The following is a 9,894-nucleotide window of genomic DNA, read 5'->3' as shown; positions in this document are numbered from 1 at the left end:
CCTTTATTCATACAGCATCTAAGGCCTAGTCCATTGCATCACTTGACCAATGCTTATATGCACTGGGACAATAATTTGTGACCATAATTGACAAAAGGTACCTTATGGCGGATTTTAAAATTCATCATTATAATCAAAAATATCAGCCTGTGGGTGCTCTTTTGGACAACCATTGTTTCTAAAAGTTACATAGTAACTTTTTGCACCCAATGGAGTAATTTTATGATCACTGGAGCTCAGGAAGTTGGATTATTTTGGCTATAAAGACAAATTTTGCTACCCGCCATAAGGTACCTTTTGTCAATTATGGTCACATTTAATGTCAGCTGTTGTCTTTGATGACTGCGTGTTGCACACAGTACCCTATCCTTCGGTGCAGGTATGTATGCAGCCATAAGCCTATAAAAATAATGACAAATAATCTAACAATCAAATTAATTATTGCACATTCGGGTGTGGCCAGTGTTCTTTTTAAAATATTCAAAACTAAAAACTCTGCATAAAATTTTTTTAATTATAGGCCAAGATCTACATAAATTCAATAACCGTATACTATGGATTTTAATCAAAACTTGTACTAATTTTATTATAGTCTAAGCTATGCCAAAATCATTGTCACAACTGGAAGTGACAAATAGTACAGCACCTCTCATCTCGTGGCCAATAATCACTGAGGCCCTCTTCATATGATGTTATTTACCATTATAAGCCATAAATTGCATCGTGGCTCTTACCTCTTCAATAATCAGCCTTCAACTCTTCTCTTTCTCTTCTCCCAACGAAGTTTAATATCCTCTGTTTTGCGCATGCGTGAAATTAATTGCCCTAAGCAAAATGATGATGGTCACAAGGATATCCAAGGACCACAGAGCTACTGCATTCCCTCTATCAAGGACTCTAGATGTGCAGAAATATTGCCTTTACTGTTATTATGAGGACAAAACTACTTTAGCCTAGGTTTTTACACTTGTCCGGTGGTAGAGAGTTTCATCTGATCATACCTATTGGCCAAAAATGTAGGAAAAAAATATTTAAAAACTTAAAGCAAGAGAGCTGGACTGCTATCATGGTATGCTACCTTAGTTATCATAGGACTATCTTATCATGATAATTGAAAGTTGTTTTGACAGTGACAAAATATGAAACAAGCGTCCGACTATACCTGCCATTTGATAATTGATCATTTATTCTAGTAGTAACAAATTATATTTAAAAATATTTTTTGGAAATTTAAACCAAAAAAATAACATAAAAGAATACAACTGACAATGTATGGTACAACAATAATTCATTTGCACTTTTATGCTGCGTGTTGCATACTGAAGGTCATTTGCTGCAAATTGCCAAATATTTCATTAGAACAATAATAATTCATACATAAGTTTTTAGTCTTAGTGTTGTCTTGACACCTTTGTCCTAAAACCACAGAGAGACACATAACAAGGGAAATAAAAATTATGTACTGGAGCTTACTTGAATTATGCAAGACTCATTATGTGATGACATCAGTAGTACCTTGGTCCAATGCAAGATAGAGGTACACTGCAAGATTGAGGCACTAAAAGAAAGAAAAAGGATAAAAAGAAAGAGAGGTGCATCGCAATAAATTGTAATGATAATTCAAATTTAAAGTATAACCTACTATTGTGGACAGTCTAAAGTAAGAATACCTGGACAGGTAGTATCAGTCCCAATGCAATAGTAATGTGTATTAATGAACCTCTAAAATAAGGGCACCCCTATAACAAGTACGGTTTTATTGGGTCCCAAGGTGTCCGGAATAGACAAGTTTGACTGTATTACAAAAGTAATGATTGTCAGTAATTTTAATGGCTTTGATAATTTGTTTATTTGAAACATAGTGGCAATTGCATTCATGCTGTACCTGTGCCTTTACTCTATTAGTTAAGTCAGTGTTATGATGTAGGCCTGTGACAACTATGATTACAATTACCCAGGAATCCATTGACTTAAATACATGTACATTTCATATCACTTACCACCATTATGCTTCTGCCAATGCAACACAGCATAAATGTTACTTTGTTGGACATTAATCCTAAACAATCAAATGTACATGGATTCAATAAGATATTATACTCCCTCTCACTCTCAGTACATGCACTGTACACAAGAGCACTATAGTGTGCATTGTGTCTTACTGTTACAATTCATTTAGTACTTCATTTACGTTCCTGTTCCCACATCGCAGCAAATGACAATGTCTGTGATATACCAATGTACTATAAAATAATAATAGTAATAATAATGTTTTTACACATTAATGTATGTGCATGGTATTTACATTTGCTTACTGATACTAAAACTATGTTAACACAAAGACAAGTGAGAGACCTATCAAAGGAACGGGAAAGAGCAGAAGTTGGACATGTGCATACGTGTGTTTGAGGAGAGAAAGGTAAAGGAGAGGAAGGGGACAAAGATGCACAAGGACAGGAGTCAAGAAACACAAATATGAGATGACAGAAATATGCAATACCTATTAAAAATACATACATGCATTGGGAAAGACAAGAATTGTTCAATATAAACCAAAGTAACATTGCCAATAATACTTAAAGTCAGGGTTCCTCAACAGATTTGGCATAATGCTGATACAGGTTCTCGGTATTTCAGGACTGCTCGAGAGTCGGAATTATATTCCACAACGGTACAGTGGTACCACCCAGCCGGTTCAGTTGAGGTCTCCTCCTGCCATTCTACATAAATGCATGAATTAACAGGTGGGAAGCCATCAGTACGGTTTAGAGGGAGTTTCAGCTTGAAACCTTCAAAAGGTAAGTCATTGATAAAATCAATAATAGGCTGAAAACATAACAGAAATAGTAGGGGGGAGAGAGAGGGTGTCACCCTGAAAAACTCCTCTTGAGATTTTAAATGAGGGGGTGGACCACTGACGAGTGATGATAGAGGCTGATAGCTTAGAGTAGAGATTGGTAATGTAAAGGATGATAGGTGGTAGATTGACAGTATGCAGCACATCATTGATAAGTGAATGGTGTATTGAACCGAAAGCATTCCTCAAATCTATAAATGTCATAAAGAGTGGTAAGTTATGACAATTTGAAATGTTTAAGATAGAGTTCAGTGAAAGGATATTCTCAAGGACACCATCAACACCAGATATAAACCCTTTCTGAAGGTTAGGATTGATATAGCCATTTTGTAAGAGATAGCGCTCAAGTCTGTTGGCTAAAATACAATGGAACAGTTTGCCAACAGTAGATGTTAAGGCGATTGGACAAAAGTTTGATGGACAAGTGATGTCTCCTTTCTTATAGATTAAAATAAGGTTACCTACACACCATGATGAAGGTGCCTTATGGCAGGGGAGGATAATCTTTGAGAACAGAGTGGCTAAGAAATGGTGAGTAGAAGGGAGATTCTTCAGATGGAAATAGCTGATTTTATCTGGGCCAGGTGATGAGCCATTAGAGCATATACTTAACGCTTTCTTCATTACTGCAGGAGTAATAGCGGACATATTAAAAGGACTATTAACTTCAATTGTACTGTATTGTGCCTCAACCCAAGTAGGTAGACTGGTATATGGGGGTCCACAAGAGGAACTAAAAGAGTTCTCAAAAAACTCAAAGCACTGTTGGGAAGAGAATGCAGGTTCAACGTTGGCTTTAGAGTTACATACTGATTTCGCAAACACCCATGGGTTTGCTCAGAAAGCCCTCTCTTGTTTGACAGCAGATCGGTGGTAGGACTGACGGGAAGTACAGAGAAATTTATTGTGAGCATGGACAGCATTCAGGAAACCACTTGGGTCCTTACGGAAATCCTTCCAGACAGAGTTTTTCTTCTTAGTGATGGCACTTAACTGCTTGTCTGTAGCTCTAGGGCGGTGAGGTCCAGAGCTTCTCTTATTATGAACAGCAGAACATGTGCTCAATAACGAAGAGACAATTGAGGAGAAAGTATGACCAGCCTCAACAACAGTGATGGCGTCAGAGATTAATTCTGAGCGGAGTAGTGAGAGTCTTGAGTGTAGTATAGAGTCAATCGAGCCCCAGTCCAGAGAATGACAGCCAGGAGAGACTGCTGATTGCGAGTGGTGTTCAACCATTCCTGCTGCCATCTTGGAGGCGGATAATTATTGTATTAAGCACATTATTGCAGTTTTTGGGACTTGTGATGCAAAATCTTGGAGTTTATAACTAAAAACATTCAGCCCCACCCCTTCATTAAGTATGCAGAAAGTATGTTGGATCTGTTTTTGCACTTTTGACTCAAAGGTTTTTTAACTGTCTACCAATATGGATTCCCCACAAACATTTGTAAATGATGAATACACTTTGGTTACCAGTTTGATAAAGAACCACATACAAATCTTGTTTTTCAATAGAAACATCAAAATAGTCATAATAAATGACTGTTGTCTTTACTGCTTTAAGTTTGTTTTGTTACTTCTTTGTCATAAAAACCAAAGAACACGAAAAAGAATTGTAGTAAAGCTTTAGTTATACTTGGTACAAATTTTCTACTGGAGACTTTTGTATTCACTAGTATATAGAGCTGTTTGCAGTTCGCTTTGAACAGGGCCTCTGGTTTCTGTGGGATCACATGATCTCAACACTGATCAAGTGAGATCATGGATCTTTTAATGGGTAATGTCTTCTAAGCCAAGCAGGACAAAAACATACTCATGTGACCTGCAATGGAGAACTGTATGGCACTGTGTTGCTTTAAATCACGATTATCATACCACAGCCCAGGCATTGTGTATTAGCATAGGGACTGTATACAATGTAATGAAAATCTTTTCTGCGTCAGGGAATGCTGCATCAAAGAAGGCCCCATGATGTCCATCCATCACTTTATGCTTTGACTATGAAGAGCTTTTTGTCATTAGTATGGTGTTAGAAAACCCCAGAGTGGAGCAACATGAATTTGTGAAGCTGTGGCAGAAGCTACAGGAACTAAAGTGTCCTTGTCTACTATTTGCAGACTTTTGAGGAGGTATGGTATGACTAGGAAAAAAATATAGTCTGTTGCAACACAAAGTAGTTTGCAATTACGAAGTCACTTTATGGCACATGCTCTGACATTTCCAAATCACTTCTTTGTGTGGGTGGATGAAACTGTTGCAGACCGTAGGAATTTTATAAAAAAGAATGGTTACTCATTATGAGGGGAAAGAGCAATACAACATCGTTTGTAGTAAGAGGAAAAAGGATCAATGCCACTGCAGCAATATCCACCATAGGCTTGATAACTTATGAATTTTATCAATCGAGTGTCAATTTAGACCATTTTTGTGACTTCATCAGGGGAAAGGTCATTCCTAACATGCTTCCATTTGATGGTCTGAATGACAGGTCTATTTTAGTAATGGACAATGCATCAATTCACTGCACTAATTCAGTAGTTCACATTCTTAATAATGCTGGAATTCTTGTTCTTCACTTACCACCCTACAGCCCCGATTATAATCCAACTGAAGAAGCTTTCAGTTATGTAAAATATTATCTTAAGGAACATGAAGAATTTTTGCAAGCAGTTCCGTCACCTATGACCTTATTATCAGCAGCATTTGAAAGCATCACCACTGATAATGGTGTTATTTATTTTTATTATTATCACTACTATTACTATCAATGAACACAACTAACTATTGCTATTTTATCATCATTATTATTGGCTCAATTACGAATTAATTGTAAAGAATTAAGATTGATCATGAATAAATGATTATGAATAAATGAATGATACAATAGATTAAGATTTGTCACTTTCTCATACCATTGAGGTCGTCAAAAATGTTTTTTTGAAGATCATCATATTGCTCCTTAGTGATTGCACCGATATCAAATAAGTCATGAGCTTTCTTAATTAATCACTACAATTGCCACGCATTGATATTACTTTCAAACGAGATGTAGAATTAGTGTTAGTGTGAGAAAGTTTTCGCTTAGAAGACTGGGCAAAAAAAGGTTTATCCGGAGGAATATCTACTGAAGTGTGTTTCTTCATCTGTATGAGATGTGCCCATGTTCTCAATTATTCCATCGTGTAATTACCAGTGGCTTCATGTATACCTGAAAGTTGTTTAACAATCTCATCTACTTCCTTAAGCTTCTCTGATATAGCTTCACTACATGTAACCTTAGTTGATGGAGCTCCAGAAGTAATATCATCAGTCAAGTCCTCTGCTGAGCGTGCATGCTTTGAGGTTTGGTGTGCCAAGTCATAATTTTGAAAGTCCAAAGCATAACTTCCTGAAAACTTGAGTGAATATTATACATGTCATTTAAGTCTTCTCCATTATTTAGCCACCTCTGTTTACCTTTCGCTCCATGCCCAGGCTCAAAATATCCTACTTGCTCTGGTGGACTATTGCCTATTTCATCACAAAATGCTTTCACTTATTCTTCTTTCAATTCCGCAATAGTCTCAAATTTCTTTTTGACACAAAGCCTGTGCACCTCATACTTCGATTTACGAGACTGATTGATGATTTTTACCGAATAATGTAGATCCTCTTTTGGGCTACAAGCTGTGGCTTGACTAGGTAGCACAATATCCTAGAAACATAAGAGCACAAGTGACTGACTGTTGAAACATATACAATCAGTAATTATAACTAGACCAGGCGCCAGATTACAGTGAAGCCTCGGTGTAGAACTATTTTAGATTTTGCAAACCCCTTTGTACCTTAGAGGCTTGGTTTCTCGTGTTATTCACCTGTTGGCCTGCCTGGTCAGCCTTTCCAATGATGAGAGGCCCAAGAAAATACGATACTGCCACCTTACAGCCTGTGGTATAATCAGTCACGTGAGTGATAAGGTGCTAATGTAGTTGGGGCTAACACACAGCTAGCTAAGCTGGTGTTCAGAGTCAACTGCAAACTGCGGTACCTTTGTTTCCAATTATTAGCACAAATTCGTGTCAACAACAATAGCCTTCTGAGTAAAATGGTGAGGTCAATTTTGATTCATTTAAAAAATAAGAAAATACGTTTACAGTAATGTTCCAGGAAATTAGTTATTGTTCATAGGGTTTATTAGTTTTAGCATACTTAGTGACATATCTTTATCCTGGCCTGTTTTTACTAGCATCATTTATCTATGCAGTCTGTTTTTCTGCTTTCACAAAGTTTGCCATAATATAATATAGAATTTACGTTCTTTATTTTAAAATGGGTAATTTTCTGCAATGCATGCATATATTAAAGTTGAATCATTGCTCATGTATAGGCATTAATAACCCATTTTCCTCATTTTGTTGCTCTTAACCCAACAATTACAGCTCTTTCAATTTCTGAATAGAAGAATCAATTACAAAAGGATAACTCTCTTGAAGGTTATTATTATTATTGTGAAGATTGTTACACATTTTTAGAAATTTCTCTTCCACCCATAATTTGTATGAGAGGGCGGCCTAAAGGTCATGAATCAACTCTAATTGGTCTTCCATTGAAAAGAAGGACAAAGGGACAAAGTTGTTCTCTTCATAAAACTTCACACATCAGCTAAAAAAAGAAGTAACATGTTTACCGCTTTTATTAATGTTTTTCCGAGTTATGTTAGGTTGGTTTGTTTGTGATGAAATTGCTACAATGCTTCTTAAGAATTCGAAGAAGCTGATTGAAGAGACAGATGTTGATGTCAGACCTGAAAATTTTCCAGATGCTATTTTAGGCGAGAATGTCGATGAGCACGTTATCTGTCAATACTTCTTTAATGATGCTTGGTTCCTTGTAAAAGATGTTGTAAGATAAAAGCATAACCCAGTATACACATGCAGAAATTGCTGTCATGACCTTCATATGTTTCCTTAAATCATATGTAACTATTACCTAAATTTGTATCATATAAAGTGTGTAAGATTAAAGAAGAATCCAAAAACCAAACATTGGTTTTGTCGAAAGTGTAATTAGCTCTGGAACACAATGTATAGCCATTGTATTTTGATATTGCATTTAAGTACATTTTTGTTAATTTTCTAGTCAATTTTTGAGTTTTGACTGGCATGCAACAATTAGAGAATATCAGTTGTACTATAGTTATACAAGTCAAAGCTTGGGAATTGCCTGGCTTACAAGACTACACTGAGTTCTCCCTGAACCGGCTTGTTATGTGCCATGAGTGTTCAGCCACCATGCATTATCAACCACTGGTACAAGTAGTTCCTAGACAAAAGAGACTAACTTGTTCATGAATAGGTGCAACTATAAAAGCTCATTCAGGATATCGAAGATTAAAGCTCTACCTTTTCTTCTTTAAAAATGAGAGCTGGTACAGTCCGGTGGGTCAAAAAATTCTTTCCTGGTCAAAAAAAAATTGTTAATCAGCACGTGTCTTTTTAAAATTTTTTTACAAACATCTTAGCTGTCCTTTTTCGTAGCAATATAGATGCACCTTTAGTCTAAAAGCTCAGCAAGTTTGAACAGTTTAAGTTCCCTACTTATTGCCATAGCCATTATTGAAAGTGCTTGGTTGTGTGATCAATAATCATTACTTAGATCTAATTTAATTTTAACCATTTAAAACTGGTATGGTGGTTATTACTTTCAGGTACTATTTTATGTACTATTTTCTTTTCACTTGTTTTCAGGTTTTTTAACTCATATCTAGGGAGTTAATGTGAATTAAGTGAGCATCAACTAACATGAAGAAAGCTCAATTGTGGAGTGACTAGAGTGTAGATTGCATCTAGCCTGACCCTGATGAACAGGGACCAGCATTTTCTTCCTTTTATGAGATATACTTAGTTCGTGTATTGACACTTAAAATTTTGATAATATAATGTGCATAGAAACTTTTGAATTCACCACTATATGTCCTGGAAGAGGACCATGAAAGGCTATCCTAAGAATAGTGACATGATGTGTTGAAATGATGCCGGAAGGTGGCATCACCCATGAATGACTCATCTATGTGGTGTAGAGCTAGAGGACATGGCTGAGCTAGGATAATGTATTACAAGTTACAACTGTACAAATATTTCTAACAGCATTGATTAATTATTATTTAGGAAACAGTTAGTCTAACGACAGTTTTTTTAAATTTAATACAATGAACTGATTATAATTATCATGAACTACAATTAATAAATGAGTTAAAGATTATTAAATGCTAATTATTTTTCATAGCACAATTGTTACATTTCCAACCATCTTCATCAATTACAGTTACACGTTTGTTGTGATAACAGGATAGGCAACATCCACACTCTATCATTTTATCATCAAAGCACTCAGGCATTTGACTCGAACATTGCACATTGATAATAACAGTAGATTCCTTTGAACATGAATGCCGAACTTTCCTTTCAGGAAAAGCTACTATTCTTTTGCTTTCAATGCAAAAAATCAGATGTTGTCTCATCTTTTTTTGATCAAAGCACACTTCACTTAGTTCCTTTCCCATGCAGGCAGCCATAGCAAACGCTACTGCAAACAAGCCACAATCTTTTGAACCTTCTTGCTGTTGTACTGGTACTCTTATAACTCTAATGAATGAATCAATTGTTTGCATTATATTATCAATTTGTAGAATTGTAGCATTAGCAAAGTGAGTTGGAGCTACACTGTCATAGTAGTAGACTTCACGATTACTGGTAATTAGAATACATACTCAGTTTGAAGTACCAGAAATTAATAAAAATTTGCTCAACACAATTTTCAAACTATGATTATGTGAATTCAAAGTCAACAAGTAAGCATATTTGCATTACCTGTTTGCAAAATCTGAACAAATTCAGTATTTGTTTTTGAAATTGGTTTAATTTTATAACGCTGCCCATTAACAGGATGCTGCAATCCACCAACAAAATAGTCTCGCTTCAGTAAAATTTGAGCAGCATTAATGATACGATCATTCAAACATGATCCATTTAAAATGTGACACCTATCTTCATCTC

General features: G+C 35.9%; 1 long non-coding RNA gene across 1 annotated transcript; it reads right to left on the bottom strand.

The window, feature by feature from the left end:
* Positions 1-1,382: 1,382 nt before the first annotated feature.
* Positions 1,383-1,548, bottom strand: LOC109581583 (uncharacterized). Its single transcript, XR_002184684.1, has 2 exons — positions 1,474-1,548; positions 1,383-1,416 (listed from the first exon to the last, which is right to left on the bottom strand). It is a non-coding gene; the product is annotated as an uncharacterized LOC109581583 (long non-coding RNA).
* Between the last annotated feature and the right edge of the window lie 8,346 nt (positions 1,549-9,894).

Source organism: Amphimedon queenslandica, unplaced genomic scaffold (genome assembly GCF_000090795.2).
Source record: "Amphimedon queenslandica unplaced genomic scaffold, v1.1 AMPQUscaffold_13432, whole genome shotgun sequence".
In the NCBI taxonomy this organism is placed as follows: domain Eukaryota; kingdom Metazoa; phylum Porifera; class Demospongiae; order Haplosclerida; family Niphatidae; genus Amphimedon; species Amphimedon queenslandica.
The sequence above is the reverse complement of the archived record's forward strand: the minus strand, read 5'-3'. Positions and strand labels throughout refer to the sequence as shown.